The sequence below is a fragment of the Triplophysa rosa genome, linkage group LG6 (assembly GCF_024868665.1).
Source record: "Triplophysa rosa linkage group LG6, Trosa_1v2, whole genome shotgun sequence".
NCBI lineage: Eukaryota > Metazoa > Chordata > Actinopteri > Cypriniformes > Nemacheilidae > Triplophysa > Triplophysa rosa.
The window spans coordinates 17465968-17484142 of record NC_079895.1 but is presented as its reverse complement, the minus strand read 5'-3'; the positions used below and the strand labels follow the sequence as shown (position 1 = coordinate 17484142).

General features: G+C 41.7%; 1 protein-coding gene across 1 annotated transcript in view; it reads left to right on the top strand.

Annotated features, from left to right (window-relative positions):
- The first annotated feature begins 3838 nt into the window (after nucleotides 1-3838).
- thsd7ba (thrombospondin, type I, domain containing 7Ba) overlaps nucleotides 3839-18175 on the top strand; it is a 301508-nt gene continuing 287171 nt past the window's right edge. The window contains exon 1 of the mRNA XM_057335489.1: nucleotides 3839-4006. The gene's annotated coding sequence lies outside the window, so the exon portion shown is untranslated. The remainder of the gene's footprint in view (nucleotides 4007-18175) is intronic.

Here is an 18175-nt window from a genome sequence, read left to right as displayed (position 1 = left end):
AAGCTCGAGCCAAGCTCCCAGGGACCGTGACAGGGGGACTAAGGGAACGATCTGCTTCATCGACCCACCGGGGGGTGGTTCGATGGCTGGCAGTGCGGGTCTCTCGCCGGGGGTCCCCCGGGAAGAAGACTGGTTCTGCTGGTTTGCCTGCCTGGCGATACAGGTCCCTGCACCGTCGATTTGAGAGTGCTGAGGGCTGCAAAATACATTCGATGTTGCGCCTCGCCAAGACGCAACGTCGAGTGGCCGAACACCGTCTGACAGAGGGTGAGAGCGGCTGTGAAGAACACCCAGGGAGATAGGAAACTCTTTTTTTGAAAAAGTGGGCGCTAGGCCCCCGTGGGAACGATGTTGGAACGGGGCAGGAACCGTCCCGGATCGACCGTCCAGCGATGATATGGCTGGAAACGGGCCCGATGGTGTTAACCTCCCTGGGGTCTTCCCGTCAGGGTCGCTTCTTCCTCGAAGGTTGCTGACGGGGTGGTGGTCTCCCCTTCGACGCCCTTTTCCGGGGTGCCGCCTGGGTAGGGAGCGCTGGAACCGGAGCTGGCTTCGAAGGGGGCCGGGGCTGCTGGGGAGCAGAGGCCGCACGGGAACTCGAAGGCCTACGGGCGGCCGAGTCCCGGCGGGGTAGAATATGGCTGATCGCCTCCGTCTGCTTCTTCACTGTCAAGAACTGCTGAGCGAAGTCCTCGACAGTGTCACCAAACAGCCCACTCTGCGCAATGGGCGCGTCGAGAAAGCGGACTTTCTCAGCGTCGCTCATCTGTGCAAGGTTGAGCCAGAGATGCCTCTCCTGGACCACCATGGTGGACATCGCCCGACCCAGGGCCCGCGCGGTCACCATGGTCGCCCTTAGAGCGAGGTCGGTGGCGGTGCGGAGTTCCTGCATTAACCCCGGGTCGGTCTTACCCTCTCTTTCAACGCCTTGGCCTGATGGACCTGCAGGATGGCCATGGCGTTGAGAGAGGAGGCAGCTTGGCCCGCGGCAGTGTAGGCCTTCGACACCAGCGATGCCGAGGTCCTACATGCCTTGGAAGGGAGTTTAAGTCGACCTCTCCAGGTGGACACCGCCTGCGGGCACAGGTGCACCGCGACTGCACGTTCCACCTCGGGCACGTCGACGTAACCCCTAGCCGCCCCACCATCAAGGGAAGAGAGTGCGACGGAACCGGTTTGACGTGTACGCCCCGAGAAAGGGGCGTACCACGTCTTCGTCAGTTCCTCATGCACTTCCGGGAAGAATGGAACCGGGGTTGGGCGTGGCTTGGTGTCGCGCTCAGATCCCAAGAACCACGTGTCCAACCGTGAGCACTGGGGGAGAGGCACCGGAGTGCACTCTAACCCAATGCACACGGCGGCCCGGGAAAGCATAGCCGACATCTCGACATCCGCTTCCTCCTGAGCTCGTCCCCCCTTGGGGGGGAGCTGCAGAGAGTCGTCGAGATCGGATGCCAGCAATTCACTCTCCGATGCTGCGATGGACATCTCATCATCATCACGCATCATGTCCGAATGCGTGAAGGAGGACGCTGACGGTGTGGCACCGCCAGCTAGGGAACGATGAGGCGAGCGAGACGGGGTGCGAGCGGTCCGCGAGCACTTGGCTGACGGATTAGCGCTCGCAGAAACCCCCATATCACCCTCGCCGCTCGCCTTGGCGAACGGAATGGCCTTAGCCATCTCGTCACAGCCCGGGAAGCCTGCGAGGTGGTGGCTGGTTCTCGAGAGAAGACAGCCACCTGTGACCGCAACGTCTCTATGACCATCTGCCCGCAGTGCGGGCAAGATGAGTCCACGAAGGCTGCCTCAGCGTGTTGGACCCCCAAACACCTGACACAGACATCGTGCTTGTCCACTTCCTCGATGAGGACACCGCACCCACGAGAACAGCGGGACATGCCACGCTGGAGAAATTAGCTCTTTTAGAACGCAGACGGTGAGTCACCGTCTGCAACTCTAACACCTCTCGAACCGCCGAAACGCCCAGGGGAAGTCGCTGCAGGAAGGGACAGTCCGCTGCACCACGTCGTAGAACCGGCAATGTAGATATTTTTGCTAAGTAGCAAGAGTTGATCTTCATCAGCGAAGGCTCCGAAGAACAAAAGGTGAATGAATGATGCAAGCCGTCTCCCTTTTATACCCGGATGTCCGGGGCAGAGTCCGGCATGCAAATTTCATTTGCCAATTTTCATTGGCCTTTTCGAAGTAGTCGGAAGCGATTGGTTCTCAGGGACGAACCCCATCTGTCGGTTCGACACAACGTTGAGAGACCGACAGAAAGGGAACTCAAATTTACTGATACTAGTACAGTAGGTCAGATGTCAATATTTTGTGGCTTAAATATCCATGTAAAGTCCTGTTGTGTTGTGTTTAAAGCATAGTTTTACATAGTCAGGTAAGTGAATTGTCACATCCATAACGGTCCATATTCCTCATAAATGGGCAAATGAAATTAAAATATTTTATATTTTTTGAAGAGGCATCCCTTCACTTTGTTGGGTGTTATTGCTTCTGATTTGTACATTTTAATGCACAGAAATTCTTCACGAAAGTATGTTGGCTATAAAATGATAATTCAATATATTTGTAATAAATACATTCTTTGAGAATTTATATTTCAAGTTTTGACTGAAATTGTCACATCCATAACCCTTGAAATGCAAACTCTGACCCTTTGTGCTGCTAACACAATGCTCTACCAACTGATCAAAAACATCTAGAGGTGGTACTGAGCCATTTAGGACTTTTCAAAAACAATGGGTCTCCCTTTTTGACAAAATATACAGGACCCCCAAATGCTGCTTATTTGCATATAATGTACATGGAAACTAATGGACACATAATGTACAATGAATTGAATGCATATCCAATCGATAGAGCCCTGAAAATAAAAATATGATGTTAGTTCTGCTCCAGCTCAATACAGCCCATATGTAAATGGTAACGTGTTTTGAATCTGGTGCTTTATAGATAATGCTGTAAGTGATGGATAATTCATGTAATAACTTACCATGTTAAAGGCACAAATATGGCACAGCTCCTCAAAAAGGCTCCTTTTGCAAAATAAAAATGGAGAAACTGAGAACGTTTCACATCTCTTGGTCATTTCAAAAACTTAGTTTAAAAAGCTCCTTTCATTTTCTGCCATGTGTCCTTTTTTTCCAAAAGCAAAGATGATTCCTTAAATATAAATAAAATAAAAATGAAAAGTAAACATGCTATTTATTTCTATAATCATATATCGGGGAGGATGCCTACCGACGAACCCAGTGAAACCTCGAACCTCCTTTCCTCTATTCATATTCTTGACTGCTCCCCCTGTCATGCATAAGGCGTGGGAAATGTCTTATTGGGCAATTTAACTGTGATGAAATAGTGGGATTATAACACCTAGTCCTATTAAGCGAATCGTCAGGATCAAAAAGAAAGAGAGCAAATCTGTGTTCAGATGTTCAATTCGTGTTGAACATTAGTTTAAGGCATTGTGAAAGAACTATATAGAAAATACTGTATGCAGTGTGTGTGAAAAATAAAATACTTACTGCGAGAAAAACATAGGTAATGAAACAATAGTGCTGCACTTTAGTGATGAAGCACCATGTGAGTGCCACCGAACCAGATGACAGTGAGCAACTGAGACTCGGATGAAAACGGGCAGAAGAACATGAAAGAAAAACTGTGTGTGTGTGCATGAGAGAGAGAGATAGAAGCGATTGTTTGCAAAGGGAGGGGGTTACTTGAGAGGAGCAGGGCTGGCTTAATAGGAATCATCCCTCTTAGCCAATGAGTTTAAAGAGAGAAGCAGATGTCACAGGAGCGAGAAGGACCACCTCCACAAACTCAAGCACTCCGGGTGAAGAGAGAGCAGTAAGCTGTGCGCTGTCACATCGCCACTCGCTATCTTCTCCCTCTCCTGTGTGTCGGCTTCACTCGCCCCTCTCTCTCAACCGTGTACGTTCTCTCACTCCCTCTCGCCGGCTGTCAACGGGAAGCATCAGCATAGGTAAGACTCGCATGTTTTATCTGACTGTACATTAGCACAGGATCCCTGGACCATTTTATTCAAGTGAATGTGATTTGCATCGCAGTGCTGTTTTGTGAGTGAGTGATGATGCGAGATGCACAAACCACTTGAGTTTCTACTGAATGAGGTACGGCGGGATAAACTGAGAGGGTTCTGGCATAAGTAGCGGGCTGGATGGAGCCATGGATCTGATATTGTAGAAACTTTGATAGGAGCAGGAAGGAAAGGAGTGCCAAGGCGAGGAGTCACAGTGGCAGCTGAGAGATCTGTCATTCCTCAGCGCATGAATTTTAAATAAAGGCACTGAATTAATGGAGTCACTTGGAGTCTCATGGTTTCAGGTACTGTCCACTCTTTCACAATTCTAAACCTCGTTAAATGTCACCTGCAGAAGTTAAAGCGACAGCTGGGATTCATGCTCATGAGGGGTCCGATACGAAATCTGCCTTTCTCTGTATTAATTGTGTTTTATCTTTTCCCATAAGAAATGCTTTTGAGCACCCGGTCTCTTTCTCCCAATCCCTAATTCCTTTTATTTGGGGCGAATAATGGGAGGTGTGCTTAGACTGATCAATTCCATTACGCGTGAAGCCGACTACAATGTGGCAAGGTGTGCGTCTGCCCACACTGCAGGGTGTTTTTCAGCGCTCGCTTTGGTTGTCATTAGTTGTTGCTCTCTACGCATGCAACATTAACGCCGAATACATTTAGGGGCCACGACAGCAAACTGCAATTAGTTTTTCGCGCCGCTGTTATGAAAAACTAATAGGTGAGCGGTGTGCCTTTGCCCTCTTAGATCCTGTAAAAATCTTCAGCGATCACTCAGCAGGTATATTGTGGGCTGTTGTTGTTGTTGTGATGTGTATTTTCATCTCCTGAGCCGGATGTTGAAGTGTGTCTTTGAACTTTTAAGTTTGTCTGACTCACTTTCGCATACCTGCCCTAGAAAAGGATGATAAAGTATTATGTATTATATATATATATATATATGTATATATATATATATATATATATATATATTTCTTGTAGGTTTATGATGAAAGCTTCTCAATATTTTATAGGCATTGCATGTGAAGCATTTTCTGAAGAATGTAAGTTTCAAGAACTTTTAAAATGTGAAATTGCGTTGCGTTATTTGGTGCAAAGTAGGCAAAAAGAGATGGATTTATATAGAGATGTCAGGTGCAACTTAAATTTTCATTTTGCTTGGTATTAATGCAAGTCTGTATGAACAATTTTTAGAGAGAATCTGTTCTGTAAACCCTACACCAAATGGCAATCATTCCCATGAATTTGTCCCATGAGTTCATGCTTTTAATTTTTCAGAAAAGTTAATTTCTTTAAAAACAATTAGAGTTCTTTCATTTTACTCAATGAATATGTTTTCATCTCTAGTTGTTTTGGATCTCTCAATACAACTCACAGCTGAGAAACAGCTCTGTTTGGTCTTTTTAAACTCCCCTTTCACTTGTAACATATGTGCATCTATTTTCTTGGTACGTGAGTCTGTGCAAAGAAATCCAAGGCATTGGTGGAAAAGCTTCAGTATTTCGCTTTAATCAGTGTCAACCAACAGACGTTTGATCATCCGATGTTGTCTCTATTGTCTGAAGAATGTAAGCCTTCAACCAACCAGGATGTAGATATATCTCCCCACCAGAGAGCCATCTCTAACTGTGATTAACCAAGCACAGCTGAGCTTTCCTTTCTCACATAGGTAGCAGATATACGTCTTCACGCGGCTTGTTTTCAGAGCTTTAAGTTAAAAGGACAGCACACCAGAAATTAAAATGTTGTCGTTGTTTGCTCACTCTCATGTTGTTCCAAACCTGCATGACCTCCTTTCTTTGGTGAAATTTGTTAAAAATTTCGAGAAGGGAAAGGAAATGGTGACTGAGGCTGTTATAATCCATAACTTACAACCTAAAAGTCAAATCAGTTTGGAACAACATAAAAAAAAAGTAAACCGACTTACGATTGCTTATAAATCGCATCATTTAAAGGGGTCATATGGCGCGAATACGTGTTTTTCTATGTCTTTGGCGTGTTATAAGTTGCTCATGCATGTATTAGACAAGTAAAATTGCAAAAATGAAAGTGTCGGAACAAAAGATGCATTCTATCTAAAAGAGAATGCTCACCCAGACCTGCCTGAAACCCCTCGTGTAACCACATCCCCACAAATCTACATCAGTTGGTGGTATGACTTGACTAAGACTGCCCAAATCTATATGTAAGGTGGGCGTACTTGTAAATCTCATTGTATAGTCGCTGCCGCAGCCATGTCATATAGACACTGTGTGTTTCGTTGTGAAAAGAAAGCCTCTTTGTTTGCCCTTCCAAAAGATGAAACAACTAAAAACGAATGGTTAAATTTTATTTATCATGCGCAACGTGAAAAAGACAACATAAGTCCTAATAATCATTAATTATGTTCCAACTAGAGGCAACAAATGTTGTGTTTATAATGGCGAGACATGGCGTAACACTGGTTGATCACTAATGGCAAATCTTTGTAACGTCGTATATAAAAGGTAAAACAGTTAGCTATAGTTTTTAACTATTTGACATAATTTTTTTTTAAAAACCTTACCAATCCTTTACATCCTGATCAAATCGCGCTGGCAAAGTTGATGTATCGGCTTGATCATCTTCATTTTCCGGATCAGATTCGTGCTTGAATTGATAAGGAGAGTACGATGACATTTTATCAACTGTCAATACAAGTGCTTGGGAGCATGATGTTCCGAATATGGTAAGAGGCGTTACATTTCTGTCACGCAGTATTCGACCAATCACTACGCACTGGTTACCTGGCCAATCATAGCACACCTCGCTTTTCACAGCGATGAGCTTTGTAAAAAATCTGCACGTTTCAAAAAGGCGGGGCAAAGAGGAGATGCAAACATGCACGGTATGTGGAAAATACAGCGTTTTTAACCTTAAATAGTGTATACACATTGCATTCCATCTAAAACAAACGATAATATTCGTTTTAGCCCTGTCATATGACCCCTTTAAATAAACCTGCTTTCCTTTGAAAGTGTATATTTGAAGTGTGTATTTGAAGTTCGTTTTAGAGGCCTCTCAGGCAGAGTAATAGCAGGTGTGAACCTATGCATATTCTCTTACTTGAAGCGTCCGTATAAATAAGATGGAGAGCCCGGGCCCCGACCATGCAGAGGCTCTGATACTGGTTCAGTGAATCACTCTATAACACCCCATCAACACTGAGAACCAGCGATACAATAAAACGTTCCCGTTATAGTCAACAAAACAGTCTACAGTGCGAGCGAGTGATTTGCAGTGTGTACAGCAGTTGATTGTGACTTGAGTGTTCCAGTTATGTCACACAGCTAACTTTGTGCACAGCATTACAGATGGGTTCTTTTTAATATCTCACGTATCTCTCTTAGATGCTACAGATATTAATTAGAGATGGTTGATAAAGTGTGTTGCTTCTTAGATTTTTCTCATGTGTGCTTGAAGGGTTTTGGAAAAGATCTCAACAGTGTCACAAACTGTGCTCAGATCTGAAAAAGACAGGAAAGTCTGGCGAGTCAAACATTACATTGAAAATTTCAGTTCTTCTAAAACTGAATTATCTGACATGTGCTTCTCACATTCATGCAATAGCCCTGTACTCTTACTGTAAAGTCATAAGATACATTTAGGCCTGATACTAGGCTGGCTCAATTGGGTGGGCAATGAGACATTCTGGTTGGGCAACAATATATAATTATAGTTGATGCATGCATAATTTTTAGATTTTTTTGTGATTAAATTAACAGATCTTGGTTTAATAGATAAAAGTAATAGGAAGTATTTATTTATTTTGAATGGTCAACTGGATATTTTCGGAAGGGCCCAAGGAAAATCTGGGGGTGAGATTTTACTTAGCCCTCTCAGACCCGACCCCGGTAAAATCTGAAACAAAATTAAATGAAACAACTGAAATGTAAATGATAAAAAAGCAACGTCTAAGCTGAAATATTAGACACGACTGGCTGTTTCCTCTCTTTGGCTCTTAATAAACATCACCCTTGTTGGTTACTTAAAGGTGTGATGAACTGGGCTTGTTTATTGTTTTATACTGTAGTATGAGGTCTACTTATGTAGTTCGTGTGTTTTTTACATTCAAAAACATCAAAATCAATAAGTAATAGGCTATTTTCTACCCGGGTTTTGAGGCCGGCTCTACAAATGCTCGGTTTGAATGAGCGTTGCGCCATGGAGACTTGGAAGTAAACGCCCACTGCTATGATTGGATAGCAGTTTCGTAGTAAACTTAGTTGGAGCCTTCTGTGAATTTGGTTAGAGACGTAACGTTAGGTTACACATTAGCACCATTCATACGAGATTAGCATTATCTGGGGACCTCGTGTGATTTATAAATTACCTCCCCACATCAGTATTTCATGTGACGCATTCGCACGGGATGATTTTACTCAAATTTACTGACTGATTTCCCGGATGTGATGGCAAGGCTTTGCGTATAGTTTGTATAGCCTATAGTTGTATTGCGTTTAATGATATATGACCGTACCTGTCAGCATTTGAGACCCGTGATCACCGCGGTCATCGCGGGTCTCAAATGTTACGAGAGTTTCCATGATAAATAAACAAACGGGAGACTCCCGGTAATTTATGGATATCACCCAGCACCCGAAATAATACCAAAACACTTCAAAACAGCCTCCATTATTCGCAAACGGTGGATAAAACCTTGAAAAATTATATATGAGCCCACCAATTCGCAGACAACAGACAACCTCTGCAATTATTACAAATGACTAGTGACTAACGTTACAGGTCCACAGGTAATACTAACTTAATCCCGTGGGCATATCAAGCGATCTCTAACAAATCAATAGTGACACATGGTACAAAAATGTTTTACTTACATAGATTGCTGTGCCATTCCTATTAGATTCAATATTGACGGCACAGCACTGCTTTTTAATTTTTGTCTCTCCGCAAATCCAGCGTCGACCTGTGCCTTGTTCACGAAGTAATCCTCGGAGAAATGAAACGATCCAACGTGTTTTTCCCATGTGAGCTGGAACATCTTTAAAAATAAACTTTAACCACGCATTCCAAATATCAGAATCCGAAGGAAGGTTATGCAGCGACTGTGTTCTTCCACAACCAGGGATGGCACAATATTTAGCTATCTTTAACGGCATGTTTGTTTATTGCTTGCTCGCTCTATCTGGTTCCGCGCCTCTTGTGTTACTTCAGTTCTGTCATGCGCGAACCAGTGGGCGGGGCTAGAGAAGTAGTCGTTGATATTCTTTCTGTGGAGGCGGTGTTCAACCTATCATAGATAGGTGCATTTCAGAACCTGCCGTTCGCTGGGCCTGTTGTCAATAACAGTTGTAATCTCAGTAACAAGGGCGTTTTCAGTTCTGACACTTACATGATGTTCGAGTGAATACGATTCCCTCTTATATAACAAAAGCTTGGGTTAGAATTGTGGTTTTAATTCATGGCACCTTTAAATGTAAAACTTTATCACGTTTATTGACTCAAGCCAAGCTGAATTCCACCTATTAGAGAGAGAGCGAGCGATTGAAGTTCGCTCACTCTCTAATAGAAAAAATGAAACAACACCACGATTAGTCAGTCTTTTAATAAAAAAACGTGTAATTTAATTGAAAACACGGAAAGTCGTTCATTTTTCCCCTGTTGCTCATTCGTGACAGTGACAGACTCATTTGTTTGTTGATGAAAAGCAATTGATTAACACTGGAATTAAATGCTGAACACATCTCTGCGCAAATATTGCTGAGATGTATTGCAGCGTTTAAGGTCTTGGCAGACAGGTTCCTCTGTGAGTCAGTAATGGGCGAGGATTGCCAGGAAAGCCGAAGCCCCCACCACTCCCTGCCCTCACAGATAAACACGATGTGTCCCTGGTGGCTCGGAACATGATTTCAGCCCGTATGAGGTTTCAACATCTCTCTCCATCTGGCCTCCGTGCAAACAGTGTTGCGCTCCAGTGTTTATCGATCAACTCTCTCAGACATCCGATCGTGCCCCCTTCTTTAGTTGCCTCTTATGACCGTTGCATTTCTTCTCATGAAAATCGTAATGGCAAGAGAAGCATGAATACAGAAAGAGCAGAGAAAGCCATCAGCAATTATCTATGAATTCGTCCTTCAGGCGTAAGAAGAGGTTAGCGCGACTGCCGTACGTCTGCCGAGTCCATCAGTGTCTCACGGAGCAGAAGTTCCTCCCGGAGCTGGCGCTTTAAAAACAAGTAATATTATGAAAATTATGGTAATTACATGGCCCACTTAGCTGGAAAATGCCTCCTCCCCGCATATCAGCCCGACGTCAGATGACCTTTAGAATCGGAGCATGTTTAAGCGTAAGTACACATAAGTGCGGTCTCATCAGAAACCAGGAAATGACACGTTTTTTTTGGCCTGCTGTTTCTTGATGTGGTTTGATTGCACTGTACGTCTACTGGGAGCTTGTTTATTGCGTCTGAACCTCGCAGACAGTGTGAAGAAGCCCAGAAGTAAAGTTAAAAACTGGAACTGAGACACCAAAATGAATTTGGCGATTAACCATTTCTCAAGAATGATGTTGACCAGTGGGGAACATCTGAATGTGTTTTTGAAACGGAAAAGGCTTTTTTAATCTTCTGTGTGTGTGTTTGAATCAGAGCTTTGCTTTTGAGCCTGCGATGATGAAAGGAAGATGAAGGCTTTAAACATGCATATTTAGCTGTCTTTGTAATGGATCTGTGTACAGCTGCTCTAACAAACACAAAGATGGAATCGGCATGTGGGAAGCTATTTGTCAATGACAAGCGAAGTGACCGGCCTGATTCCTGTGCATTTTAATGACCTCCTCTACATGTGCTACTGCCTCTGTTTGGCTTAAGATCAGATACCTTTATCATTTTAAACCAAACCCACTGATGTGAAGAGATATCACCCCCAGCTGTCTCACAGTGAGCCAGTAAGATGGGATGATTTCGCTATAGTAGTGCAAATTTAGTCTGGTCTAGACTTTTCTTTTTCATAAGAAAATGTAAATGTAAAAAAGGCTGTTTTGGATATGTTGCTAGGTTGTTGCTACACATGCTGCATCCCTGGCAGCTTCCTTCTGTTACCTGTGATGACCGAATTGTACATGCAGGCCTTTTCTCACCAAGCCACATTATGTGAGTTAACATTCATGTCCGGATCACAAAGGTGGCAGGGTGAGTTATTCACTGAAACTCTAAAGTCACCATGAAGTTAAAAAAGATAATTAATATTTTTATGTAATATTGCAGTGTTTATTATATATGATTTATTCATGCTATCCATTATTTTTCATTAATGTGCCCTCATAATCTGTCATTGAAAATATTAACTTGGTTTAAAGGGGTCAAATGACACGGCTAAAACAAATATTATTGTTTGTTTTAGATCTAATGCAATGTGTATACGCGGTTTAAAGTTCAAAAACGCTGTATTTTCCACATACCATGCATGTTTGTATCTCCTCTTTGCCCCGCCTCTCTGAACTGCACAGATTTTTGACAAAGCTCATCACTCTGAAAAGCGAGGTGTGCTATGATTGGCCATTTAACCAGTGTGTAGTGATTTGTCGAATACTGCAAGCGTGTGACGGAAATGTAACGCCTCTTACCATATTTGGAACATCAGGTTCCAAAGCAATTGTACTGACAGATTACCACCTTACTTACGTATACATTTGTGCGGTCTTAGTCAAATCTTACCAAGAACTGACATAGATTTGTGGGGGTGTGGTTACACGAGGCGTTTCAGGCAGGTCTGGGTGAGCATTCTCTTTTAGATAGAATGCATCTTGTGTTCCGACACATTAATTTTTGCAATTTTACGTGTCTAATAATACATGCATGGGCAACTTATAACACACCAAAGACACAGAAAAACGTGTGTTCGTGCCATATGACCCCTTTAATATACCTGCCATGTATCATGTTATGTGATTACGTGTCCTTTAGTCATTGGAAAAGTTTTATATTATTGCAGTACTACCATATATTGTATTCTTCTCTGTATGTATTCAAAAAATGTAATAATTATGTGGTTTCTGATTTATTTTTGATGTAAAACAGTTTTTTTACAATGCAACATTGTCATAAATTAAATAGATTTAAATGGAGTTGAAATGAAACCAAGTGAAATTATATTAATCGAATCAAATCGAATCGAATCGCATCGAAATGAATTGAATCGCATTGAATTGAATTTGATTGAATCGCATTGAAATTAATTGAATCACATTTAATTCTATAGAACTGCTTTGAATTGAATTGAATTGAATTGAACTTCCCCCCCAAATAATAGTTCTTCTCTGCATGACATTACGTCTCATCTTAGGGGTCCAATGAAAAGACCTACGCAACTTCCATTTCATGCCAAATTTAATATTAAGGTTTCTACATTTATCCAAATCCCTTACTGTAAATATGAGCAAAATTAGTGGTAATTACTTCTGGCTCTTCACATCCCTCAGTAATTCCCTGCTATTTTTACCCTTTTTACTGTAAACTGGTGAGATTTAGCTTAAAATGCGTTTACGCTCTGCACTGTTGGAGGTGTCACTCTGTGCCGATATATCGATCATGTTTGTCCAGTGTGCTGTCATCGGCCCTAGATAATTAATAGCACAGGGAGTCTGAGGTGGCGCAGCAAAGGGTCTCACTCATGGTGTACTGTAGGCATGTGTCAGTCTCGGCTGAAGGATGCTGCCTGGGGCAACATTAAGATTGCAGGCATGGAGACCAGAGATCTCTCAATCCCATCATGCCCTCTGACAACAGAACAGGAGAGTCCCAAACACACGATGAAGTCTTTTAAATAATAGATTTGTGACATACAGCCTTCAGGCATATAGACTGCATGTGCATATGTATGGCCTTTGTGTAGCAGCATTAGCATAACTGCTAACCCGGTGAGATGCCTAGTGGGTCGTTTTAACTTGAGATGCTTCAATAGGTGGGTTAATTACACAATTATGCTGCTTATAAGGTACTTAATTTAGCTAGAATATAAAATGCATTGAATTTATCATTTAAATCGATCCCAGAATACACTGTGACAAGCTTGGTTCTGGTGTTTTTTTGGCTAAAATTATATTTCACTAACTATTGTTCCATACTTTTTAAAGTATTAATATCATATAGTTCACTCTAATTTATTCAGTTTTTATGTGTGGTGTGTGTTTATACTTGTCTTGACATTAGCTTAGCAACATGCTAAAGTCAAACTGTTAAAGTCTACTGTAGCTAACTCTCCTGTAAATGAAGGGTCAATTTTGTTGTACAAAGTGATGGTGACTATGTGGTAGTCACAAATTTACTGTGCTCTTACAGTTTCACCTTCGTATTTATAGGAAAACTATGGTATTACAAATGCTAATCAATCTGCCAGAAACATGCTTACTACGCATGTACTATAGTAAAACCATGGTTAGTTTTCTTAAAGGGATAGTTCATTTAAAAATGAAAACCCTGTCATCCTCATGTCATTCCAAACTGACTTATTTTCTTCTGTAGAACACAAAGAAGATATTTTGAAGAATGTCGGTAACCAATCAAGAATGGACCCCATTGACTTCCATTATATGGACATTTCTCAAAATTGTGTTCCAAAGATGAAAGAAAGTCAACATGAGGGTGAAGAAATGACAAAATCATTTTTATTTATTAGTAAACAATAATGATAATCTCTGTTGTATGTAGACAGTAGGAAGATATAGCTTAGTATTGGAAAGAGCTGCTGCATAGCACACAGTACAATATGTTCGTATTTGAGTAGATCCATGACTTTGTGCTAGGTGTCTTTGCTGCAATTACCCCGGAGAGCAGAGCTGTACGACTAGATCTGTAGGCTGCACCACACTTTTCAATTACATCACCCCCCACCAGACGACGGAATGCTAATGCCTCCGGTTGGTGGCGGCATGATCTCACAGGGACTTGTGAAGTGGCTGTCTTATTGGTTCAGGGATCTCCAGACCTAAGCAACTGCTCCTGCAATCCATCCATTGACACTGATTTCAGCGGGCAGGACGCTGGGGATAACTCACCTTTATGTGCTCCGCACTGCGTTAAGCCCTGCGTGTCCATCACCTCTATTAGTTCAGGATCATAGACACTCAATGGAGCTCCCTGATGCTTACGAAATAATCATTTCGAGCTGCTGCGTTCTACCACATTCTCATTTATGTCTAATTGCTTTTCATCCCCGTGCGCTTGATCTCATTGGGTGCCGCAAGTGATGTTGGTGTTGAAATGCTTTGGGGATGGGATAAAAACATCTTTAAGGCTGTCACTATTGTTTGATGTATTTGCGTGTGTGCCTGTGTGCCTGTGTTCAGAATTTAAGATGTGCCAAGTGTTTAATTGTGTGAGATTTCTGGAGGCTAATTTATCTTGCGATGGTTTACACCAGTGATGTTACAAATGCACATATTTCAAATTAAAAGGGATACTGTAGTTCACACACAGAGGAAAATTCTGTCAATATTTATTTACCCTTATGTTGTTTAAACCTGCATATGATTTTTTCTTCTGTGACCTTAGATTGGAAATCAATGGAAGACAATGTTCTTTGGTTACCAACGTTCTTCAAAATATCTTCTTTTGTGTTCTGTAGAAAAAAGAAAGTTATAAAGTTTTGGAATAACAAGAGGCTGACTAAATTTTGTTTGGATGAAGTAACCCTATGATTTCCTTTCTTATGAAGAACACTATATTTTGATGAATGTTGGTAACTGAATAACGGCGTTACCCATTGATTTGCATTGGTTTTGTGTCCATACAATCGAAATGAATGGGTACTGCCGTTGTTCGGTTACCAACATTCTTCAAAATAACTTTTGTGTTTTGCAGAAGAAAGTCATACAGGTTTGAAATGACAAGAGGGTGTGTAAATGATGACAGCATTTTTATTTTTGGATGAACTATCCCTTTAAGATCCATACACAGTCTTTGCATGCCTGTGATAGTTAAAGCTAATTATTTTTTAATGTTTTTCTGTCTGTTACATATCTTAGCATCTGTTAATTACCCTTATTATTAACTGCCAGTTTTGGCGCTGCATAATTATGTGTAAACAGTAGAACAACCACATACAGATGGATGTATTGCCATTTCCAGCTTCCAGCAGCCTGCTTCAATATATCCCATCATGCACTGGTAGCGCCTTCCCCAGCACACACACAAAATTAGTCCTCCATTCTTCCCTCCATTAGCCGCATTCATGTGAAGTCCTTAATCCCTGTTGGAGTAGTTTGCGTTTTGCCCCTCCTCCCTCCACAAAGAAAGTGACAGACAAGCGTTCCATTTAATAACTTAAAGAGATAAGACTTATGGGAATAAGGAGGAGCTTTTGCGCACAATGTGAATTTCTTGGAGTTGACTAAATCCATCGGGATCTGGGCTGACCCGAAACCTCAGGACACATTGTTATGCCTGACAGCTATCTTTATTCTTACAGTATCTCGCCGCTCAATAGTGCATTGAGTAATGCCTTCACCTACAGACAAAAAGAGGTCCTATATTTTTAAGCTTGCATTAGATGTTCTGATTCCAAGCATTGGCACATGCGTTTGAAAAAGTTGTTTCAGTTTAGCGGACAGCTTTGCAGCGCTTGTCAAATACAGATAGGGGTCCGTCCACTGAGGGGATGGGAGTTATATCTGCAAAATAAGAAAATGACTTGCAATTTTAGAGCCTGGCAGAGGGGCTGCTACTTCTCTTGAGATATGTGGCTGAACTGCTGTGAAAAACATTTGTTTATGGTGATTGCATTAGACCCTCTGCCTTCCACAACCTGGATGTTATCAAACCATTCCCCCCATCGGATTGCTTCTGAAGTTGGCTTACGCGTACGCTCGTATGATTGCCAGCGGGCCTGTTAAAAATACTGTTTTTCCCACATTGCCCTGAAAAGTTTCCCCTGGTAGATCATTACTTCGGGCTGTGTGCCTTGTGATGGCTCTTAACATCCTCCTTAACATTTGCAGCATCTTGCATCCAATTAACACGCAGTCTGCCTACAAACAATGAAATAATGACACTCCCTGCTCTCTATTGTTTCCCAGCCAAATGCCCATTGTCGGGAATTCAGGGTCTCAGAATATGCAAAAAAGTGTTTGGCGATACGGCCATTAGCAGCTACACATTAAACTGTGTGTCCCTAATTTATGGCTGTGGGGATTGTGCTGAAACATAACTGAAAGTGAGAGGCTATCATAAACTCACATGGGACTGCTCAGTGTTGCTCTGTATAAATAGAAACAGAACGTGGTGGTAAAATATCAGCAGCTAGAGCAACAATGGCTTCCGAAAGCGTCAGACAGCCCTCGGCATTAGTTACAGAGATCAAAGGCTGTGTCTTCGCAATGTTGTGAAAGCGGGAGCTATTGCTAGAAAAACGTTTCCACGATTAATAGATTTGGCCCTCAGCATCTACCTGATTCTTTGTTTACAGACGCGCATTAGAAGATGGTGGTCGGCACGCACATGTGTTGACAAGCAACGCCACCGTTGTGGAGAAAATTGCGTCTTTGGCAGTTTTGCAGAACAATCCACAGGTCAATAGCTTGCTATGTAATATTGATTGCTTTCTCATTAGAGTGACGGATGCATTTTGACTGCAAGCAAAGAGGGAGATGCATTACAGAATGAGATGGGTTTGCAGTCGACAGCTGTTTGCAGGTTTCTCTTTACATGTTTAGAGAATTTTGTTTGCTGAGTTAATCATGGGAATCTGCTCTGGGCTTCATTGCCGAGCCAGCAATTTAAAGTGTAGTTTTAAGTAAAAAAGGATATATAACCAACTGGCTGTAAAAACACACACTCTTTATTTCCTCATTGGTAAAGGGATAGTTCACTCAAACATGAAAATTCTTTCATCATTTATTCACGCTCATGTCATTGGCAAACCTGTATGACTTACTTTCTTCTGCAGAACACACAAGAAGATATTTTAAACTATATCAGTAACCAAACAACACTGGCCCCCATTAACCTCCATTGTATGGGCACAAATGGGGAGTTTTGCAAAATTGGCTCATGTTTAATTTAATGAGTGATTTAGAATGAGCTGAATTCTGAATTCAGAATTCTGTTCTTTGGAATCAAACCTGCACATAGGCTACATACAAACATTTACAAGCTTCAACACTTTTTGACGTATGCAGTAAAATGTATTTAATGATAGCTTTGAACTTGAGAGAAAACCATTGAATCTGCATGTTAAACCGCAGACGTGGCAAAACATGCAAGTGTGAAAGCGTAAAGGCAAGGAACAGTCAAGGACTGGTTTGCTGTTTGCATAATGGAACAGTCCTTCAGACACCTGCATCTTTTGGTCTGGTATTTATCAAGTTCAACAGAATAATGTGTTCACATGCACTACTGGTCGAAAGTTTAGGGTCACTTGACTGGAATATATAATATGAAGGTATATGTCTAATGGTTTCAAATGAGTTATGGCTGCATAACAATTAGTCTCGACTGTTCGTTTGCAAAATTAAGGTTTTTGTTTATATAATTTTTGTGTATGTACTGTGTATAATAATTATGTATATATAAATACACAAACATGCATGTACAGTATATATTTGAGGATTTTTTTATATATTAAATATTTATATATAATATAAATAATATACAAATATACAAATGTATATACACATTTAAATATTTCTTAAAGTCCCTGTGAACCTTAAGTTGCGATCATTTTTACTTCCGTATTTTGAAGCATTTCAGAGTGAAATGGAATTTCTAATGAGAAAACAGTGGGCTTTCGTCTTTCTCTGCGATTTGATTGGATGTATAAAAACAGCCGTTGCATTTTGAAATGGAACTGGCAGCAGACTGACAGTTGAAGTCGAGGAGTTAACGGATGCTACGCTCAAGCCATCTAACATACTTCATTTAAGATGGATAGTCATTACATTGCTTTTTCTGATTTTAACTAAAGATGATAAGGGCACACAAATTTTAAAAGGAGTTTGACCTCTCTTTTTACAATATTTACTATTTACAATAAACGCTGCAATATTTCATGAAAAAATTGGCATTGTAATTTTTAATTTCACTGGGACTTGTGCATGCATGTGTGTGTATTATTTATACACATTACA